Source organism: Notolepis coatsorum, assembly GCF_963971535.1.
Source record: "Notolepis coatsorum genome assembly, chromosome: 5".
NCBI classification, from domain to species: domain Eukaryota; kingdom Metazoa; phylum Chordata; class Actinopteri; order Aulopiformes; family Paralepididae; genus Notolepis; species Notolepis coatsorum.
The window spans coordinates 38312353-38337410 of NC_140169.1; positions in this window are offsets into that span (position 1 = coordinate 38312353).

Below are 25058 nucleotides of genomic sequence, written 5' to 3' on the forward strand. Positions count from 1 at the left end.
ATAACAGAGGATGAAATAGCAGAGGTTATTAGGAAATTGCCGTCCGGTAAAGCGCCGGGGCCTGATGGTCTTACAGCTGAGTTCTTTAAATGCTTCTCAACAGAGTTGACACCTCTACTGCAGAGTATGTATATTGAAGCTTTGGATAGAGGCTATTTACCCCCCACCCTATCACAGGCCTTGATATCTTTAATATTGAAAAAAGATAAGGAACCCTCCGAGTGCAAGAATTATCGTCCAATTTCCCTGATTTCCCAGGATGTAAAAGTGCTTTCCAAAATACTGGCAAACCGTTTGGATGGAGTAATATCCTCCCTGGTGCATCCTGACCAAGTTGGGTTTATTCGCAAAAGAAATTCGTCTGATAACGTCAGACGCCTTATCAATGTAATGTGGGCAGTCAGTAGCGATAATGAATCAACGGCCGCCATCTCACTGGACGCGGAAAAGGCGTTTGACAGCGTAGAATGGGAGTACTTATTTTCAACCCTGGAGGCGTTTTGTTTCGGTCAGACCTTTATAAAATGGGTGAAGTTGTTGTATAACGCCAAGGTTCGCCCCTTTCTCCTTTGCTCTTCTGTTTAGTGCTTGAGCCCCTTGCAGCAGCTATACGTAAGGACCCAAGTTTCCCTGGAGTTACAGTGGGGGGCACGGCCCAAAAACGTATGCTTTATGCAGATGACATTTTGCTTTTTGTTACAGACCCAGGCAATGCTGTACCCGCACTACTCAAGACAATAGATACGTTCTCAAGATTTTCAGGGTATAAGGTTAATTGGTCGAAGTCCTACTGCCCCAAATCACTATTTAAAGATGCCTCCTTTCAGTGGCCTGAAAAGGGTATTCGGTATCTAGGGATTCTTTTCCCCAAGCAAGTAAACGACATTGTTAGTGTCAACTTTGACCCACTACTAGGCAAAATCTCAGCGGATGTGGAGAGATGGGCTCCCCTTTAAGATTAAAAAAAGATTAAGATTTGTTTATTAAGGACAATGCAAATTAATGAACATCATTTACATGTGTATGCATAACATCACAGCATGATAAGGACGTAAATATGCCGGGAATAGCACAGGGCTAATTTCCACCTGTAGTCCTAACATAAAACAAACACAAAACGGACCATACAACGTTCATTCATAAAAACTGACATCACTGACATGACCACACTAACATGACATTCAGTCAGTACAACATCACTAACATAGCGATTACTTGTCACTATGGGGCAAGGTTAATGTTCTTAAGATGATGTTCTTAAAATTGTGTATATGCAGATCCCACTTTATGTGGAAGGAATGGATAGACAAAGGCATCCTCACCCTGGGGGACCTCTATGAAGACGATGCATTAAAATCTTTTGAAAAACTGATTCAACAATATCAGCTGGCCAACAATCAATTCTGGAGATATTTACAATTGAGGCATCTTCTCATAGGCACATTTGGCTCGCCACAGACCCTCCCCCAGGGTACAGACCTGCTGAAAAAGATTTTGGCTATTTCTGGGTTGGGACTAGGCTTTGGCGGTATGCCGGTATCACTTTTTTCATACCGTTATACCTTGATTATATAATACCCCGGTGTACGGTATTGAACGGTATGACTTTCATTTTCATCAGCGGGGGTGGGGGGGGGGGGGGGGGGGGTGGCGGCAACCCGTGTTACCAAGTAAACAAGTCGCGGAGATGGCCAGTTAGCCCGCAGCATCCGAGTGCTACTATCATTAGCTCTCAGAATGGAGCCACTAGCCAGAAGCCCGCAGCATCCTAGTAATACTAACGTTAACTCTCAGAATGGTAGCCAGGAGCCCCGCAGCACCCTAGTACTAGTAACGTTAGTATTGTGTATTCAAAAACACACCGGACTGCGACGTAACGTTTTACCGTTTATTTGCTTGTTCCACCAGTCCACAACAACACACACTCTCGTTACCACAACGTTTTACGGTATTTTCACAGCACTGTCGCAACATTACCGTAAAGCGTGACCACCGTTGTGATACACATACACAACAGTTAGCTCTCAGAACAGCCAGTTAGCCCGCAGCACCAGGCAGCAACGGTAAGCGTGTCTCGACTCTCATTTAATTTCCAGTGAAGTGGGGTTTCCCCTCCTCCTCCTGTGTACTCCTCCTGTGTATAGACAACCAGCTCTGCGGCTCGCTGCCTCGCTCCACTAGTGACTCGAGGACTGGTCTCGCCCTCTGCTGGCGCGTGTGTGCAGTGCACTATAACCAACCACTGTTAAAACTCTGTTTCACTGTAATATAAACTGAAATGGATCTGTGATTTTGACGGTATTGATTTTCAATACCGTCGGTATCTCTAAATACCCCGGTATACCTTAATACCGTCATACCGCCCATGCCTAGTTGGGACATGAGGCCTCGGTCTACTATTCCATGTTTATCGACAGGGAGGGCAGTGGGATATCCTCTGCTCTCAAAATAGTCTTGGAAAAGGATCTAGGGGTCACATTTGAGCAAGAGGACTGGGATATAATCTCGGGGATCCCCAAACAGGTGTCCAGGGATATTAGAACAAGGCTAATACAATTCAAGATCTTCCACCGCATTTATTGGACCCCCTCTAAAATGTATAGACTGGGCCTGAAAGAGAACCCAGATTGCTGGAAATGTCAGACAGGGGAGGGGGACCTAGTCCATGCACTCTGGTCATGTCCGAAAATCAGAGATTTCTGGAGTAACATACATGACTACATCACAGAGGTCACAGGGACGGAGTATGATTTCTGTTCTGGTTTATATATCCTGGGGGATCCCTGCAGTCTTAGCCATATCGCAAAGCCCCTAGCTGATTGGATACAGACTAGTATTATGATAGGCAAACAGATCATAATGAGAGGCTGGAAGGCACCAGAAGGCCCGTCATTCCGAGAGTGGAGTGGAGAACTGGGTAGGGTAGCTGCCTATGAGAACATATCTTTTAGTTTAGGAGAGAAAGGAGACAAATATATTAGCAAATGGGGGAAATATTTGCAATTTCACTCACTATAAAAGGAGGGGGGGCACACTTGTCTAAGACAGCGACGATGCACATGAGTATATAATACCTGACAAATGCACCATGTTTATGTCGACAAGAATGACTATGTTTTAATGTAGTTTTTTTTTTTCGATTGGTGTTTTCTTTTTGTTTTGGCATTACTTCCCATTATATTCTCGGCTTAGTCTAATTTATCTTTCTATTTTTTATTTATTTTTTGTTATGGTAGAATCTTTCGTTTATTTAGGTTTACTTATTCTAATGTCTTTATTTTTATTTTATTTTTCTGTCTTCCCCCCCATATGGGGGTTATCAGTGTAACCTAGACGTTAGGGGTCTAGGTGTCTATGTTGTCCTTCAGGACTGACCCATGCTGATGCAAAATATGTCATTCATTGTATTGTCCTGAAGTACTGTGTGCAAAAAGAAAAAATATGCAATAAAGTATAAGTCATAAAAAGACATTATTCGTTTTTGCAGCTGAACATTGGCTAATTAGCTATCATGCTTCATAACACGTTTCAGACCCTGTTGAACTATCGCTCTGACTCAATAGTATCTGCAGAACGTCAGCCCCAGCACTCTCAGGCCCCACGCTGAATGTGATTTGACCAAAGCAGAGTATACACACAGACAGTGGAGCTGTTTGCAGATAGCGAGCATTTTGACTTGTTGCATGGTGGCGATGTCTTGCAGACAATAAAACTACAAGTATAATTATATAATATATATATTTTATAAAAAAAAAAAAAAAAAAAAAGATTTTTTTTTTATAAAACCAAAAACCAATATCGGCAGTGGTGCAGTCGTAATATGGGAACTGCCCAAACGCCACGTGCACGGTATCGGCCGATATGGCTCATAGACGATCGGTGATCGGTGGCAAAAAACGTGATCGGGGCATCCCTAGCTACAGAGCTGCTAGTTAAAGGCCTTAACCAAATAAAAATATGATAACTTTTCTTTCTAAGGGGGGGGGGGGGGGGTTATTTGTGTTGAATGTTGTCCAGAGCTGCCAGACTCATTGTTTAATTTTCATTCTCAGGGTATCTGCAGGTTTAGCCTAGTCAGATTTAATGCTTTTTAAGACTTTTTAATGCCACTCAGAATTCAATTTAATACCAATTTCACAATAACAAAATGACAAATCATGCAAGTTTAGGGACACATTGGTCCAAAGATGTTTATTAAAACATAACTTGGAAACTTAAAAATCTTGAACTTAAAGGAGTAACTGGATTGGATGAATTTCAACAAAGGGGTGACCAAACATAAATAGCAAATATAGCTATACAAAATATACCAGGGGCCAAGCAGCAAGTGCAACAGCCACTGTCAGAACACATAACTATTAACACCCTCCCCAGGGTATCAAAAAAGTCAACCAACAAACAAGATTCTTGTGCCGGATCTCCTCTCTGGTAAACAAGAATACCCTGAAGACTCTGGCAGGAGCACTCATTCAAGGGTACTACGACTATGCTTGCACCTCATGGTACCAAAGCACCTCAAAGGCCCTAAAAACAAGATTACAAACATCACAAAACAAACTGGTCAGACTACTGCTTAACCTCACTCCTAAAACCCACTTTACCCCTGCCCACATTCAAAACCGCTCTTAAAGAGCACCTACGGGAGGCTGCAATTAGAAACTGGGCACCGTAAATGTCCAACCCCCCCCCCCCCCCCCCCCCCCCCCTAATGTACAGTCTCCTCCCCATCATATGTATATATTTTCTGTTAGGATCTCTGGGTAACAGTACTGTATATTTGCATATCGTATATGTCACAATTGTAACACTACAGTACTATATAGTATACCTGTATGTCATGTATGTCCCTATGCCATAAATGTCATGATGTCATGTATGTTGAGTATGTCATAAATGTCATGTCACTATAATTGAAAATGGGGGACCCTGATGTAAACAAGACACGCGTCTTTCTCTGGTCTGCATCCCCTTAACAATTGTGTGTATTGAGCCGTACTGTATTGTACCCATTCTGCAATCTGTTAAATAAAGTTTTCATTCATTCATCCAGTTGTTTTGTTTTTGAGGTTTTGGTTGAATGAATGAATACTTTGTTTAACAGATTGCAGAATGGGTACAATACAGTACGGCTCAATACACACAATTGTTAAGGGGATGCAGACCAGAGAAAGACGTTTGTCTTGTTTACATCAGGGTCCCCCATTTTCAATTCATAGTGACATTTATGACACTCAACATACATGACATTTATGGCATAGGAATACAGGTATATAGTACTGTACCGTTACATTTGTGACATATACGATATGCAAATATACAGTACTGTTACCCATAGATCCTAACATACATGGGAGGATACTGTACGTCATTAGGAGGGGGTGGGTGGGAGGAAAAAATACATAGTGGGTGAAGCTCTCATCGAACATAAACACAAACGTGTCCTTGTTTACATCCGTGAATAGATTATTTTCAAGTTAAGACCTCAGCTTCAAGCTTTGGCATGGAGCTGAATGTTATCCGGACTTCTGTTGGTGCAGATGTTATAGTCCTACCTGATGGCGCAGCTGGTGTGGAGGCAGGCGGGGCCGAAAATAAATGCGAAATAGTAGTTTGCACAGGCGGGTTTTGCAGAGCGCTCAGCATGTGCGACGCGACTGCTCTTTTTTTTTGTTGCAGCGGGGCTTGTAATGGTCTTTGACTGGGACCAACCATCGCGCAAACAGTGGATTGTCGAGCCAGTTCTCGTTAAATTGGCACCTTCCCATATTAACGAGTGCAAATGCTAAACTAAACTAAACTAAACGTAACGTTAGCGTTATCGCTTCGCCTTGCTAACGTTAGCTAGACTCCGTTGCTGAAATGGTTCCCCGGCCAACACATTACACAAGGAGTTGTGTTGGTTCCGCCCCATTCCGGTCTGTGTGATTCTACAACACGGTCAATGAAAAGTCAAACTTTATCTCCCGTTAACCGTTTTCCCCCAGATTTCATAATAAAACATAAGATGACATGGCATTTTATCTTTCCTTTCTATGGCATTTTTAAGACCTCTGAAAATGGAATTAAGACATTTTAAGACAAACTAAGGCCTTAATTATTGATAAACAAATGTAAGACCTTTTAAGGATCCGCGGACACCCTGATTCTAGTGTGCTTTTCCAGGCTGTTCTCATTATTTCAACATGTCAGGATCCACTCGTATAAATCAGACAGATATGAATAACATAACGCTGGTCTCGTGGAATGTACGCGGTCTTGGGCAAGCTCTAAAGCGGGGCAAAGTGTTTGCGCATTTAAAGTCTCTTAAAGCTGACATAATGTTTCTACAAGAAACTCACATAAAAGCTACAGAACAGAGGCGACTGAGGGCTAAATGGATATCTCAATACCTTTCACATCCAAAGCTAGAGGTGACGCTATTCTTTTTCGCAAAAATATCCCATTCCAGCTTTCCTCAATAGTCACAGATCCAAATGGCAGGTATATTATGATTACTGGAAACATACATTCGTTCCCCATCACGTTATTGAACATATATGGCCCAAACACTGATGATCCAAATTTCTTCCGCAAAGTATTTGATTTAATTCCAGACCTAGGCACCACTAATCTATTAATGGGTGGAGACTTTAATTGCTACCTTGGCTTGACCCATATCTTGATAGACTCTCCTCCCGCACCCCAACAGCCATAGCTTCTGTCCTAACATTAAATAATTTAATTAAATCTAGAAACATAGTAGATATCTGGAGACTACAACACCCAACGGACAAAGACTATTCGTTTTTCTCGCATGTCCATAAGTCATACACGAGAATTGATTATTTTTTAGTGGATGCAAAATTAATAACTAACATTGTGAATAACGAGACAATATGCAAATAAGGTAATAATAATTCATTTTATTTATAAAGCACTTTTCATTCATGCAGAGTTCCTTGTACTTCTGATTAATGCGCTGGTGTGTGTGTGTGTGTGTGTGTGTGTGTGTGTGTGTGTGTGTGTGTGTGTGGATCTGAAAAAGTGGCCAGCAGACATGATGCTGGAACACGTGTGCACACACACACACACACTTGAATAATTATAATAATAATAATAATTATTATTTATTTATTTATTTGGTTCCACAAATATGTACAGGTGTTTGTACGCATTACATCAACATCCTCATCCTCCTGGACCTCTCAGCTGCTTTCGACACCATCTCACACTCAATCCTCCTAGACCGCCTGGAAAGTGTCCTTGGCATCACTGGTACCCCCTTGTCCTGGTTCACATCCTACCTTACCAACAGGTGGCAGTATGTCTCCCTCGGGGGGTCCAGGGTGTTCCCCAGGGTTCGGTGCTAGGTCCGCTCCTTTTTATGATCTACCTCCTCCCACTCAGTGATATCATAAGGAAACACGGCCTCCACTTCCACTCTTACGCAGACGACACGCAGCTTTACCTCCACACCAAACCCTCGGCTCCCCTTCCTCCCCCCTCCCTCACTGCCTGCCTCCAGGACATAAAAACATGAATGACCACCAACTTCCTTCAACTCAACAGCAAGAAGACCGAATTAATAGTTGTAGCCAGGGGAGGAAACTAACTTTTTGGCTTACCAGCCAACTGGCGAGTATCCGATTTTTTTTACCAGCCAAACAGATTTTTTACCAGACAAAAAAAATCGCTAATTGTGATAATTACTTCTTTGTATGTCAAGCCGTGTCAATGTTGTGTATGCATCTGGGTAGGCACACTGTGCCTTTAAGACAGCACGGTGGTCTTACGACAGTGCTGTGAAGTACCGTCAAGTGTTGTGGTAACGTCAGTTGGGTTGGTGTGCTGTTGTGCACAGTGCACTGGTTGAGCTAGCCCCTTTCGTGACTGCGATGTGCAAGCCAGGGGCTTTTGAGCATGAAATAAAATGTCTAACCATACGTCGTAGTCCGGTGCTTTTTTGGAAACATTATAGTCATAACAGATACACCTAGCTGGCTGCTTTGAGCACACGGGGCTAACGTTAGCTAGCTAGCAGCTATAGCTAAAACGCTAACTAGAAGCTAACCACTGTATACAGTTCCAGTAGACTAACATTACACCTCTGTGATTTAAATGTGTCCTTAGTAACTTATACTCGAGGGTTGTACTAGGGTTGGATGCAGTTCCCCGTTGGTCAGTCTGTCTGTTTTCCATCTTCTGCTGTGTTTAACGTTATCTGTTTGCGAGTGCTCCTGATAGCTAGCCTAGTACCGCGGGACTTTTATTATTATATGTCCGCGGGTTGGCCAGTACTGCGCAAACGTTTATTAAACATTATATGTCCGCGGGTGGTCTTGTGCAGTGCTCTCGTGGCACTGTCAACTAAAGCGAACACTCAGAAGACGCGCACCGTTTGCCAGTGCAGTGATTGCAGAATGTTTTATTTTTTTGTATACTCGCCAGCAGGGGAGGAAACTAACTTTTTGGCTTACCAGCCAACTGGCGGGTATCTGATTTTTTTTACCAGCCAAACGTAAAAAATACCAGCATTTGGCCAGTAAAGTGGCCTAATTTCCTCCCCTGGTTGTAGCCTCCCCAGCCCTCCTCCAAAAGATCGACCACCTTGTTCTCTCTGTGGATGGCTACTCCATCTGCCCCTCCACGGAGGTAAGGAACCCTCTCATTTCACCCTCACGTCAAGTCTGTCACCAGATCCGCCTTCTTCCACCTGAGAACCATCTCCCGCCTCCGCCCCTCACTCTCTGACACCTCAGCGGAAACACTCATTCACACCTTCATCACTTCCCGCCTCGACTACTGTAATGGAATCCTTCTTGGTGATTCCAAGAAGGTTCTGGATCGCTTACAGTACGTCCAAAACTCTGCTGCGAGGGTCCTCACGCGCACCAAACCCTGGCAGCACATCACCCCCACCCTGCAAAAACTCCACTGGCTCCCCATCAACTACCGAATCCCCTACAAGATCCTCCTCCTCACCTACAAATCCCTGCACGGGTTGGCCCCTTCCTACCTGACCAACCTACTCCACCCCTACACTCCAGCACGAGGCCTCCGCTCCTCCAACTCCGACCTCCTCACCATCCCCCGCACCAGGCGTTCCACACTGGGAGACCGAGCTTTCGCTGTAGCTGCCCCCAGACTGTGGAACTCCCTCTCCCCCCCATCCGAGGCTCCGACACCATCAACCTCTTCAAAACCAAGCTAAAAACCCACCTGTTCACACTTGCCTTCACGCAACACAGCCCCGCTCCCAAGTAGCCCACCCCTGACTCTTTTAAGCCACAGATTCTGTTGTTTTGTTTTGTTGTTTGTTTGTTTTGTTTGTTCATTTCAACCACTTCATCCAATTGGACAGCACCTTGCTTCCTTTTCTTTTTATCTCTTATCTTATTTGTTTTTTCCTGTTGTTACTATACACATATTCATTATTTTGTTTTTTTTATCTTTTATTTTTTTCAAATTTTTTATTTTTCCATCCTTTCCTTGTACAGTGTCCTTGAGTCTGAGAAAGGTGCTTCTCTCTTAAAATCCAATCTATTATTATTATTATTATTATTATTATTATTATTATTATTATTATTATTATTATTATTATTATTATTATTATTATTATTATTATTATTATTATTATTATTATTATTATTATTATATCTATTTGTTATGTTGGTTTCTAGGTGTTTCTAGGTTGGTTTATAGCTTTCCCTGTAATCTGAGTCCACACCAGCGCTGCCTGGTCTCAGACTGCTTCTGTTATATCGGTTATATGGTTGTCCTTGTTTTTTTTGTTTTACATTATGGGCAAATAAAGAAAGAATTTGTCTGAAAGCATTTCTTGTTAAAGTTTGGATTTTGTGTGCCCTGTATGCAAGATGCATGTCCCTTGCCAGTCACATACCTATTTAAGTAAAGAACTGCACTACTTGTGGTTGTTTTTAGAGATTTTAGAGACGTTTTATACTCGTGCTACAAGATTTTGGCCTGTGCTACAAAACTATCAACCTCTGTAGCACCAGTGCTATGTGCAAAAAAAGTTAACGTACAGCCCTTAACCACAGTATTACATTAGCTACTGAGCTGCTAGTTAAAGGCCTTAACCACAGTATTACATTAGCTACCGAGCTGCTAGTTAAAGGTCTTAACCACAGCATTACATTAGCTACTGAGCTGCTAGTTAAATGTCTTAACCACAGTATTACATTAGCTACTGAGCTACTAGTTAAAGGCCTTAACCACAGTATTACATTAACTACAGAGCTGCTAGTTAAAGGCCTTAACCACAGTATTACATTAGCTACTGAGCTGTGTGTTTAGATTGTACTTCTATAGGTTTTTTACTTTACATACTGTATTTAAACATTACATTTAAACAAACACTGCAAGCTAAAGTTTGAAATCATTTTAATCGGTTTTATACAGCACACTTTACAATCCTGAGCGTTTGTTAACACTTGAAGGTTTTTGTTTCTAACAATCTGTACAATAAAAGTGTTTGTCTGCTTAACTTTTAGTGGTGCGACTTTATTAAATATGTTTGATAATCATTTAGAAGAAATCTGTAAAATAACAGTGTTTCTCTGCCGAGTTTTTAGTGCCATAACTTTATTGAAGGGGTTTGATTGTAATAATTTTGGAAAAACCTGCCAAATAACAGTGTTTCACTGCTGAACTTTAAGTTCGGTCACTTAATTGAAGGTGTTTCATCATAATAATTTTGGAAAAACTTGTGAAATAACAGTGTTTCACTGCTGAACTTTAAGTTTTGTCACTATATTGAAGGAGTTTGATTGTAACAATTTAGGAAAAACCTGTAAAATAACTGTTTCACTGCTGAACTTTAAGTTCTGTCACTTTATTGAAGGAGTTTGATTGTAACAATTTAGGAAAAACCTGTCAAATAACAGTGTTTCACTGCTCAACTTTGAGTTCTGTCACTTAATTGAAGGAGTTTGATTGTAATAATGATGGGAAAACCTGTCAAATAACAGTGTTTCACTGCTGAACTTTAAGTTCTGTCACTTAATTGAAGGTGTTTCATCGTAAATGTAGGGAAAACTTGTGAAATAACATACGGTTATCCTATAACCATAGTTATATGAGTATAGCAAGTGGTGCTCATCCATATTCGGTCCGGCCACTCGCTATCGTACGCGGGACTCGAGCTCGACACACTGGAGCGATCCGTTGCCAATAACTCGATAAACAACATGATTTGGACGTATATATTATTATACAACCTGGAAATGGATCGTATATATCAACATCCCATAATCGCAAACTTTCTGCTCCACGCTGACCACCCAACGGTCAGAGGAAGCTGCGGTAAGTTTCAGCGTGTTTGAATATTATGATCCATATAAACTGCTGTGATCTATGTATCGCCCATACTACATGAATGATTTAACGTCGGCCACGGACTTATAAACCCCCCCCCCCCCCCCTCCGGTCACCAGCAGATGATGAGGCATGATGCTTAGGACCTTGTTAGGGATGGGTACCTTTCACATTTGAACCGATACCGGTACCTGTGAATCGATACGGTACCCAACGGTACCTTTTTTCGGTACTTTAGTCTCAAGAAATTTAATTTACCTACCTCAGTCGTGAAAAAAAAATCCAAACTTCAAATAACTACAATTTCGTTCGGCTTGCCATTTCTCCGACTGCTTTGTTGTTGAATCAAGTCAAATCCTAGGTAAGCATATATTGTGCGTGTGAACGTTGACATGAAAAGAAAAAAGTAAAAAAAATAATAATAATTTATCTCACTTGATTCGATACTCTGTAGTACCGACGTGTTTCGGTTCGGTACCTCAAAAGTACCGAATTCGGTACCCATCCCTAGACCTTGTACAATTGAACATTTTACTCAGACGTCAATCGGTATCAAACTACATTTGATGATGTAATATATGTATTTAGGGCTATAAATCACGTTCTGCAGAATGCTGCAGAAAACGATAAAAACATATTTATACTTTAGACCGTATTTTAGTATGAATATGTGAATGAAAAAGTAGAACGTTGCTACATCCTAAACAATAGATACTTGACGTTGAATGGGCCATAGTAATGTCAATTTAGCAATACAATTTAAAAAGTTATAGCCCTGCAAAGAAGGGGAACATCTCCATAGACTTACAGTACTGGCAGACATTGGATTAAGATCAGAATAATCCCTGGCAGATAAAGGGTTAACAAAGAGAGGCAGAGTTGATTTTGCAGGTAAAAAAAAATAAATGTTTTTTTTAATATATATATATATATATATTCAAATAAAATTTTCCCATTCGAATCCCATGCCCATCGAACGAAGCTTCGGAGCTTCGAAGTATTTAAGACAGCCCTAAAGTAGTATATCATATTTCACTGCTTCATGTGAAAATGCTGTTTATGTGAGAAATGGCAAATGGACAAGACAAGCTGAATGACATAATTCTCCAGGGATCGTTTAAATCTGTTGTTTTGGTGCATTAATTTAGTCTACGATAGTGATTGATAAAACAGCGAGATGGCGATCCCATTCAACGCAGTGTCAGCCGAAGTGAAAGTATCCACACTTGGCACCAATGAGCGTTTATGTACTACACAGTGAAGTGATCACCCTTCCTTCTTTTATAGTTTCCTAGTTGAGAATAAAAAAAATGTGTCTTGTTAAATCCACGAGGGCTCAGTCCACAGGTCTGTTGCTTGGACATTGAATTGGGATGTAGCATTTTCAGGCCCAGTCCATCTGCTCTAACTGGGGTGTCCTCCATCAGAATCTCTCCAGAGGTAAACTTCTGCCTTCCATCTTATCTTGTTTTATCTTCACCTTTTATTTCTTTGGAAAGCTTTTCTTGCATTTATTTTTTAGATGTAGGGCTTGGATTTCTTCTTCAAATGCGTTTACCAATGTCCTTAACATCCGTCTTTGGCTGGCTACTCACACACTAACAACGCGTGACTCACAAGAGGAGTTTTCAAGGGGCAACGTATAATCCACTGTCCGTGGTGCTGAACTGGACAGTGGAGAGGTGCTGAACTGAAAAGTCTAATTTCTCTCTCTCCAACATTCAATTATACAAAAACAAAGACTGAAACTGATATTTATCTAACAGAGAACGTTTAATTCTCGTATCATAGAATTGTTGTGCATTTTACTAAATGTACTTGCCAATTGGCAATATTTTTATATTGTGTGGACCAGATGGTAAGCTTTGCCACGGGCTGCCAGTTGACATTGCATGACCTAATTAGGGCTGTCTTAAATACTTTGAAGCTTCATTCGATGGGCATGGGATTTAAATATGAAAATATAATTCTAGGAAAAAATATATATAAATATATTCATATTTTTTTCTTTTGCTAAATCAACTCTGCCTCTCTTTGTTAACTACAACAAGCAATGCTGTTTGTTATTTAAGATGAGGTCGGACTCGGCACTGACAGATTTGTCTTCATTGTGCTGCTTTTATAAAGCCTCAAATGACTGCTTACAATATTTCATGGAAGCAAAGTGTTTAGTTTGTCTAAGATTTAAAAAGGTTTAAACGTTACAGCACTGACAAAGTTGAACAAAGTGCTGTACAAGTCCCACAACATAAAAAAATATATAATAATTATATAAAAAAAAGTATTATTTTTTTTATTTATTTCGAAGCTTCGAATTAAAATCGAATCTCGGCCCCGAAGCTTCGAATTCCAAAAAAAAATATCAAAGCTCAGCCCTAGACGTAATAGATCCACAGTCACTCACTCGCTGCCAGTTGACATTGCATGACCTGTCCTCATGCTGAGTCTGTCCCCTCTATAACACTATGGATCCTTGATGAAAGAGTAACACAACCGTCCATGTGGAGGGTCTAACAAACTTTGAAGCGGACAGGAATTCAACGGCGTGTGTCAAGCTAGCAACAACAATAAGAGTTCCGGTCAGAATCTTTCAAAATAAAAGCTGCAACAAATATGTATTTTCCGCTTTTTCTGGATGATAATATAATTCATTGGTGTTTTTCTTAAAGCAATGTCGTCAGTAGAGGAATTTCAATCAATAAACCTACATTTTCTCACAGCGGGTACAGCGGAAATTATATTTAAGAAAGCATGCTAAGTTGTTGCATGAGAACACACAGTTTGATACAAAAAAAAGATTATAGGAGAGAAAGTTATATACAAATATACTGGAGCAAAGGAAGGAGAACGAGAGAAAATAAAGATATGAAAGAGAAAAGTAACATACTGATATCCTGATGGTCTGTGGGCTCCTCCTTCAGAACAGTGGAAATATCCTGATGGTCTGTGGGCTCCTCCTTCAGCACAGTGGACATATCCTGATGGTCTGTGGGCTCCTCCTTGGGTGGGTCTAGCGGGTCCTGAGCCTCTTCCTTTTTAATCATCAGTAGGTCGCTGGGTGGATCTGGGACAGAGGAAGACAGACACTAAGTATTTATATTGTGCCAGGATTATTAACTACGTATATTCATACTCTAGTGGTCCAGGGTTTTTCCTGCATAGATAAATTCCCAGGCAGCCTCCATACAAATAAATAAAATAAAGTGTAATCCTTACCATCAGAAAAGCCCAGTCCTCAGTGCCTGAGAGCAACAGTCTAATGTACATTCATGAAAGACAATGTAGTTGCTTTGATGAAAAATATACAAAAGCAAATTAAAAGAAATAAATAAAACTTCAAATGAGGCAAGTTTAATAATATCATGTTAAAACTTGCATTTTGTGGAGATTTACACAATACTTTCTTTCTCTCTCTCTCTTTCTAACACACATGCACAAACACACCATTTGTCCCTCTCCTTCTCTCTTGCTATCACACACACACATGCACAATTGCATACACATAGCCTTCACTATGTACACACACTACCCCCCCTCACTCTCTCTCTCTACACACATATGCACACACAAAGCTGTCTCATAAGTACGTCAAGTTCAAGTTTCAAGTTTCTTTATTAGTTGTCATACAGAAATACAGAATACTTTTGCATGAAATGCTTCTTTCTGTTTTGCTCCTGAGAGTGTGCTAGATAAAATAACAAGATAGTGTAAAATAGTATAATAGTATAATATAAGTATAAAATAGAAAGTCAAGTACGTAAACAAGTGTAAACAAAACAAAAATGTCCAATATAAATATATACAGTATATAGTATATGTAGAGTTCCGTGGGACGTACCACTAGAACATCACCAATTTCACAATTTTTTTTATGACAAAGAGACATCGAGAGGCTTCGTTTCTGACTTTTATCGCCATTTACTTATGTCCTCATATAAGGACTAGGGCTGTCGCGGTATGACATTTTCCCACTGGTGTGCGAGTGGCTAATCACCGCGGGATGCGGTGGTACCGCACTTCTATATATATAAAAAAAAATCTATTTTTTTTTATATATCCCATTAGGACCCACCGTGACACAGGTGTCACATGTACTTTACATGTTCTGGAAATTTCCATATAAAGCTTTATCCTTGATTTGACCTCATGAAGTGCCAAAGGCGTGAACACTTTGGGCAACGCACATGTACTTCCGCGTTTCTCTGATTGGCCAGCGCTCTCCTTCGTGAATACCAGCCGCTCTACGCTCGTTCCCTACGCCGGAGACATTTTTGTGGAGAGCCTCCAACGAGTGACGCGTCTCTCTTCTGACCAATCAGTGGTCTGCAGTGTTTCGCATGCGCTGCCCAGTCTTGTAAACAATAATTGCGTTGTGAAACCTGTGGTGCTCAAGTGCAACATCCCTATATACTATATACTCATGTACCATGTTCTACAGTAAGTGGGGAGTGTAAACGCTTATAGTTAAAGACAGTAGAGCTTGCGTTCTACAGTAAGTGGGGAGTGTAAACGCTTATAGTTAAAGACAGTAGAGCTTGCGTTCTACAGTAAGTGGGGAGTGTAAACGCTTATAGTTAAAGACAGTAGAGCTTGCATACGTTCGATAGGGCTTTGATTCAAACCGGTGCATGAGATGAGGTTCTATATGTAGAACATGGTACAGTAAGGCGGGAGTGTGAATGAATGAATGAAAAACTTTATTTAACAGATTGCAGAATGGGTACAATACAGTACGGCTCAATACACACAATTGTTAAGGGGATGCAGACCTGAGAAAGACGTTTGTCTTGTTTACATCAGGGTCCCCCATTTTCAATTCATATAGACAGTGTAAACAGTGATTCGCACCCCCTCAATGTACAGTGATTCAAACCCCCTCAATGTACAGTTTCTGACAGCTGGGCTGTGTTGTCACGCGAAATAACGTTATGAATAAAACGCGAAATAACATTATATAACGTTGCGTTATATAACATTACAATGTACAGTTGTGGGGAGTGTAAACAGTGATTCGCACCCCCTCAATGTACAGTGATTCAAACCCCCTCAATGTACAGCTTCCGACAGCTGGGCTGTGTTGTCACGCGAAATAACGTTATGAATAAAACGCGAAATAACATTATATAACGTTGCGTTATATAACGTTACAATGTACAGTTTCTGACAGCTGGGCTGTGTTGTCACTGGGCTGTGTTGTCACGCGAAATAACGTTATGAGTGAATCTGGTAGTTGTTTTGATAAATATGTTGTTTTGATAAATATGTATTCTACGCAGCCGAACATAACATTACATTTCCACGATTAACCTCGCTTGGCGTTTGAGTGCCGTCAAAAAGAAAATGCGCATGCGCGCGTTACCGGCGTAGGGGGAAAGAGGGCTGGCCGATCGCTGGCCAATCAGAGAAACGCGGAAGTACATGTGCGTTGCCCAAAGTGTTCACGCGTCCCAAAGGGCAGGGCTGTACGTTAACTTTTTTTGCACATAGCACTGGTGCTACAGAGGTTGATCGTTTTGTAGCACAGGCCAAAATCTTGTAGCACAAGTATAAAATGCGTTATATTTGTAACAGTCACAAATGTGCCTATTGTATTTGTGTTATTTAGTTGCAGTGCCATGTTTGGCTGTCATTTTCATGCTGACAAGTTGACGTCACACAGGCAGACACGTTACGTGTAAGGAATTATGGGATTTGGTGTTGGGTGTATGGACTCTACTAGGGGTGGGAATCACCAGTTTCATCACGATACGATACGATATAGATTCTTTGGACAACAATACGATATTTGCTGATATATGCCACGATATGATACGATGCAGGTGCCTGCAATCGATATGAGACGATATCATAACATAAGCCCATTTAACACAATCAGTAACATTTAGATCAACTCAAAAAAGGCAACGAAAATATCATTTGACATTTTTATTTTTGACCTCTTCCAGACTTTTAAAGGAAAAACAATCTATTGTTTTTAATACACATAGACCTCCTGTTCACTGTAAAGTGCCACGTTTTGATATATTGAGCTTTAAACTTTAAGTTAAATGTTTTGGAACTCGCAACCGTTTTATGTTGCATGATCATGAACACATTTATTTTGTATTGTATTTTTTATGTTTAAATATCAACATTATCTGTCCACCCTCAGTACATTTACTATCAATATAATATACTCGTCTGACTTCAAGTGATCTTTCCAAACGCGCACACACACACACACACAGAGAAGGGAGAATGTCTGCCCCCTCCTCCTCACTCTGCTCGTCTGCTGTTCTCTCTATATAAATATGGCTATGAACAGCTTGTTGTTAGCTCATGCTAACGTAACGTTCATTTCGGACTTTATGACGCGAGGATTGCAAAGCATGTTATATGCATTTGACCCGTTGCCGAATAAAACAGCAGGGATTTGTTTTGGGTCGCGACAAGACTATCCACTAGCTCTGTTTCAATGTCCGCGTTCCAAACGCTACTGCTGCTGAGACGAGTCCTGCCGTGTTGTGAGCTGAGCCGAGCGGATATGAGTCACTGTACATTGAGCTCGCAACTCGCGGGGATATTGTTCGCTAGGGATTATGGGATTTGGTGTTTGATATATGGAGTCTTACGCAGAAGGGACATTGTATTTAATCGCACAAGACTACAAGTACCAAGTGGATAGCGGGCCATCGCGGGCCATCACACCAGTGCTATTGAAGTCAATCCTTTCATCGCACAGACTGACGTCAGTGTCGCACGTGCAACATATATATCGCACTGTACAACCCTGCCAAAGGGACACCGGTGGAACATCCTGGTGGGGTCATGTGACAGATCATGTGATGTTGTGCTTCCATAAACCACCTTTCCACAATGCTGACTGATGGTGGTGACTAAATGACAGAAGTAGCTAGCGTTCAAAAGCTAGATTATTGTTGCTAAAAGGTAAGATTTGCCCATTTAAGAATAATAATGCTTACATAACATGTTCTTTATTATATATAACCTGTTGTGAACACATTTCTTGAATAAAATGATAAAGAAAACAATTGATAAAAATCACTGTCGAAACTGTCGAATCACATCGAAACTGGCCCCTACAAATGTCCTAACCTAGTTGTACAGTAAATGACCAAGTAAGGCTTTGTCAGTATTCCAATGTACAGTGTAAAATGTGTGTCCCCCCCCTACCCCCTATTTAGTTAATATATTTTATATTGTTCAATTGTTCAAAGCATATTAAAACAAATAGTCATATTTCAATTTACTAGTCAAGTCAAGTCAAGTCAAGAGTTTTATTTGTCACGGCATACGAGTATACAATAAAATGCGGGTGGTCTTGCCCGCAACGATGTGCAATACAGTAGTACAACATATAATGGAATCCAATAAACAACATTGTGCAATAAACAGGTAGCATAGTGGGACATCACGGTATTTGTACATAGTTATTTACAGAGCATGAAGGACATGCTAGGTCCCTTGGTAGTGCAATACACTGTTACTATACTATTTTTAAAGTGACCTTTCCTTTGTGGCCATAAGTGTGTGCGTGTGCAGCATGAGTGAGTGCTTTCTCATGTTAAAGTGGCTGCTAGTGTGCGAGCGTGCACAGCGTGCGTGTCGTGTGTGTGCTAATGTGTGCTTGTGTGTGGAGAGTTCAGTGTTCATTGTTCAAGGCTCTGATGGCCTGGGGGAAGAAGCTGAGCCGAAGCCTCTCTATCCTAGTAGCTGGTTTTCGCAGGTGTACCCTGTAGTGCCATGTAGTAGTACCCTGTAGTGCCATGTAGTACCCTGTAGTGCCATGTAGTACCATGTAGTACCCTGTAGTGCCATGTAGTACCCTGTAGTGCCATGTAGTACCATGTAGTGTCATGTAGTACCCTGTAGTGCCATGTAGTACCATGTAGTACCATGTAGTACCCTGTAGTGCCATGTAGTACCTTGTAGTGCCATGTAGTACCATGTAGTACCATGTAGTACCCTGTAGTGCCATGTAGTACCCTGTAGTACCCTGTAGTGCCATGTAGTACCATGTAGTACCCGGTAGTGCCATGTAGTACCCTGTAGTACCATGTATTACCCTGTAGTACCATGTAGTACCATGTAGTACCCTGTAGTGCCATGTAGTACCCTGTAGTACCCTGTAGTGCCATGTAGTACCATGTAGTACCATGTAGTACCATGTAGTACCATGTAGTACCCTGTAGTGCCATGTAGTGCCATGTAGTACCATGTAGTATCCTGTAGTACACTGTAGTGTCATGTAGTGCCATGCAGTGCCATGTAGTGCCATGTAGTACCCTGTAGTACCATGTAGTGCCATGTAGTATCCTGTAGTACCATGCAGTGCCATGTAGTACCATGTAGTACCATGTAGTGCCATGTAGTACCATGTAGTAGTAGTACCCTGTAGTACCATGTAGTGCCATGTAGTACCCTGTAGTACCCTGTAGTAGTGCCATGTAGTGCCATGTAGATTTTGATTGGGATACAGTCTGGGAGAATGTCCGGCTATCCCCGCACAATCCAGATCACCAACAGATTCATCAACATTTTATTCACAGGACTTATCTGACCCCTAGACGATTGAATCGAATGGGTCTCAAGCCTGACTCTCGATGTACCTTGTGTCCAAACGGGGCTACCGGAACATTTATGCATATGTACTGGGAATGCCCTCCTGTTGAGCTCTTTTGGGAAAATGTTACTTCTCAGCTCTCAGATATTTTCTCTCTGACCATACCCGTTTCTCCTTCTGTATTGCTACTGAATGACGTGTCTCAATTGCCGACCTCTACACATGTGAAAAGACTGAGGCAGGGGTTACACACAGTGTTTTTGTGCTCGTTTTTATACGTTTTTGAATACGTTTCATGTCCCTTTTACACAGAAATGCGTTTTTTGGCATTTTTTGGTGGATACGGCTGAAACGCTAAATTGTGTTTGCGTTTTGGAGAACCCCTAAAAAAACGCGCCGACAACAGCCGTGTAGTCTGCACGGAGCCGTTGTTGCGAAAACGCCCATGCGCAGTAGATACCATCTGCGTGCCCTCCGGTGACAACAGAGTTTGTGTGTGTGGGTGTGTTTGGGACAGAGCTCCCAGCTCCGTGTCCCTGTGTCCCAAATAGCTGCAGCTACCATGTGTTGTCAAGTTATTCTTATAAGGACCCCAGTCCAAGCTACAACAGTCTGCATTCCCTTAACAATTGTTTGTATTGAGCCGTATTGTATTGTACCCATTATGCAATATGTTAAATAAAGTTTACATCCATTCATTCTGCTAGCATATAGTATATAGTAATGTTACATTTGTGACATATACGATATGCAAATATACAGTACCGTTACCCATATATCCTAACAGAGATTATGTACATTAGGGTGGGTGGGAGAAAAAATATACATACGGTGGGGAGAGAATATACAGTGGGGAGGAGACCGTCTACAGATACACCTGTGATGTTGCTACGGAGTTAAGCTAATAAAGGATACTCACAACCACAGCAGAGGACTCACATATTTGTACTGTGAAGTAACACGACAATGACAAATGTGTTGTTTCTGTTTTTCTTTTTGACATAGTTGCGGAACACGGAACAAGTTAACAACTCACCACCGTCTACAGCCCCCGCATCATACTGTAGCCTAGCCAGTCTCTTGAAACACTGCTATCTTCAAACTTCCATCCTCTCGTAACTTTCTTTTGTTGGGTGGTGCCGCTCATCCTTTTCGTCTGAGAACACTGCGTGCGTTTTCTTTTTAGTGGCCGGCTTACTCCTTCCATTATCGTTATTATGCTGACGTTAGCTAATAACTATGTGTTGGGGATAATGGTTCCGCACGGACCATATTGTTTGTTACATTGCTGTCGGCAAACTCGCTCAGAGTGTCAACATAGTGTTGACATTGAGTTGATGTTAGCTGCTAGCTGGCTATCCAAATCCACAACAGCCAGGCAGCCAACCGTACAAAATACAGTCTCAGCCAATCACACCGATTTGTACAGTTAGTTAGCTCCACTCCATTGCGAAATAAAAGTTAGCCAGCCAGGACAGCCCGTATTAGCAAGCTACAGTTGCTAGGTAGCTAACCGTTAGCCACCCGAAGAACGGTAGCTAGCTAACGTTAGCCACAGCTTCAAAAACGAATTTCAATTATGTTATGAGCTATCAGCTAGCCAGCTAGATAACGTTAGAGAACGCCTCGTGTAGTAAACTAAAGTGAATAGTTTACTGGGCCATTGTTTAATGCTTCAGTGGTGTTAAAAGAGGACCTGCACGCTTGCTATCTTCGGTGCAAATGATACGGGTCTGTGACAAGACAGGTCTGTGAGGGGGAGGGCACTGTGAGCAGTGTGTGTGCGTCAAGCTCACGTTTGATTGGTTAGAATGGTCAAAATGCCCTACGCATCTACAAACATATTATACCAGGTAGCCAATTCCGTCAGACTCTAAATCAAATTGACGGAAAAAAAAATAAAAAAGACTGAAATCCGTCTGGAGACGGAACGCTTTAATGCATGCAAAGGCATTCGTTTTGTGGCATTAACGTTATATAGTTACACGTTCAATAACATCAGCGTATTTACCGGACCATAGCAAGGCAAGCATTACTCAATTCATATCTCCGTTCCTTCCTTTGCTCAGAGCGTGCCGAGTTGTGCCCATTCTGCAGTCTGTTAATAAAGTTTTCAATCAGACAAGTGTATAGAACGAAGGGCTTTTATTATAACATTCGTTGCAGTAAAATCATTATGCCTCGTTTAGTACTCCTGTGGACTGGAGCGCTGGTAGTCCACTCCGGCGGGGAGCTAACGTTATTAGCCTTGTTGTGAGCTCTGATCATTGGCTGACATACAGGAAGTAAAAAAGAAATACACGCTTGCCGATTGGTCGTAACAGCAGAGGCGGGTGCAAGCGGTGTGACGTAATTGGCAGAATCGACTGTCAATCAAAATAGTTGAACCTGGGGCAGGCCAACCTGGCCGCGCAGGTTCTCACCGGGGAGAGTGTAGCGTGTGGGAGGCCACACTATCTCTCCTCAGATCCAACCCTCGCTGAGCAGGCGCCCCGGCCGAACTGTAGGGGTCACTGTCCACAACGCCCAGGACCCACCCTTCAGCTTCCCACCCCCTGATACAGCCAATTGTATCAGCGTGAGAGGACAGCCAAGCTGATAGCAACGCCGGGAGCTGGATTCGAACAGGCGAATCCTAGTGTCTCCCGGTGTTGGTGACAAACGTAATCTCCGTGCGCCACCTGCCCCCCCCTATGTAGCTATGTTAATAAATTCTGAATGGCATTAACGTTAGCTGGCTGGCTACAACGAATTCTCACAAGCTGGCATCGTAAAATATCAACACCAGCCATGGGTATACTGTTTTCTAAATTGTGGAGGCTTTTAATCGCCAAGGTAAGAGGATTTGAAGGCATATGCTATGGAAGTCCCCTGTGGCTCCACTTTGTTGAAATGTACATAATATGGGCTATAGGATAACCACCGCTTAATTCGCGATTTTTTATTGGTTTGTCATGACAAACCAATTACATAATCCAACATATGTGTAAGTAACTAACATATTCCAGTTAATGGTATATTTTTTTAATGATTCGTTACCGCGAAATCAATACTTCCATTTGTATAAATTACGTTAACTTGAGGATAGTATTCCTGCCTGCGGGACCAATATTATTATATGACAGCCCGCCCCGATTCACTAACCAACCAATCAACGCAACGGTTGTTCAGATTAGATTTGGGTGAAAGGTAGGCATGGCATAAGAGAGAAGTCAGCGAGTGAGAACTCCACTGAGAATTGGATCATGTTTTCCGTCTTTGATCGGTTTTCACGATCGGTGAAAATAAAGCATCATCGGTAGGGATGCTCGATATTGGCTTTTTTACCGATACCGATATTGTCCAACTATTAATTTCCGATACCGATATCAACCGATATCACATTTTAATGCCGATAGCGGCCGATAATATCGGTAGGCCGATAATATCGGACATCATTTCTATAGAAATGTAAAAAAAAGAAATAAATAAGAAATTTGAAAACAGATACCGATATTTTCCGATATCACATTTTAATGCCGATATCGGCCGATAATATAGGTAGGCCGATAATATCGGACATCCCTAATTATCGGAATTCACCTATCTCATATTTATACTGAATATCGGCCGATACCGATCGCTGGCCGATCGATCAGGGCATCCCTAATGTAGCTGGCCACAATGACCACAATTGTAGCTAAGGGGCTACACAACCCGGACTGTATTAAAGATTGTTTAGATTAAACCACTACTAAAGAATATTAATAGCCAGACAGTATAGTTAGACAAAATGGCGGACACTCAATTGACGGCGCGGGGACAAGGATACCTGGTTTATAAGCATTTTAATAGTCATAGCAACATACATCTGAATTATCACGGTTCTCCTTTAATAATAGAATGTCAGAGTATCAAAGTCAGCGGTAATGAATAGTTCCTAGGTTACGGATACTCGACCGGAGCTCTGCAGGGAGTGAGAAGAAACGAGGCGATACTGGGAAAAGCAAGGGTAGCTGGAGACGATGGTTTCCCTCTGGAGCTCCAAGCTCCGGAGGAATTGTAGACTGGTCGGATAATCCTGTCGTCGCTGGAAGAAAAGGGGTCTCGTACGGAACCGGTCCTTGTAATCCTAGCGCCCGATGGCAGGGTTAATAGCTATTAATCCAAAGGCCCGTTGGCATAGATGGTAGCTAGCTAGCTTCGTTTGTACTGGAAGCTAACCCGCAGACGGTCTTCAATGAGTAGTTATATCCAAACGCCGCTGGGTTTAACTATACGTTTCTCCACGTTACTTCGCTTACACAAGTCACTATACTGCGCCAATAATAGCTCTACAATATTATAGTCGTATCTAAGTAGCCATTAGCCATCTGTAACGATACACTGCTGGTAGGTCTGTGTACAACTGTACCGGACGTATCACGCTCTCGCTCTGCTGCTTCTCCTGTTCTGATACTGCCGACTCGCGGCTGCTTGCACCATCCACCATATATATACTCAGACTGATTTCTATAGGGCTCAGCCGATTTACCTGTCCGGAATCAATGCGCCTGCTATGGGCAAGTCTGAACTTGTCTGAACATGTCTAGAACCATGTCTGGGGGGCTCGTCACTGGCGCCTCCAATGTCAAGGGCGGGACCCAATGAGGCGAGCGAAGAATACTATTATGCAAACGGATGGCGTAAAGATATATATCTTATATATATAAACAATATACAAGTTATACAAAATAATAAACGCAGACTTTCAGTGTTAATCTGGACCTTCAGAACAGCCGCCCCCTAATTAGTTCGCACCTAATTAGTAAATAAAATGGGGGCACAGATTAACATTAAGGGTCAAGTCAACTTCTCCATAATGTGCTATGGGGAGTCGGAAATAATCTATAAGGTCAGTGGGTTATCGTCGTCGTCAGGGGGGTCAGGGAACGCAGGCAGCTCTACCAACTTGGCTACTGGTCTGGTGTAGGTTCGCCCTTGGACGATGACTTCTGCCGCTCTGACCTTCCCATCGGAACCGTTAGTCACTTTGCTCCCACGGCCGGCTGGCCACGTAGCTCGGGGCAGTGACTGGTCTATTATCATCGCGACGGTACTCACTGTCAGGTTGTCCCTGTCTTTAACCCACTTCTGACGGGCTGGAAGGGAGGGTAGGTAGCGTAGGAGGAAGCGGGCCCAAGACTGGTCGGCCAGTACT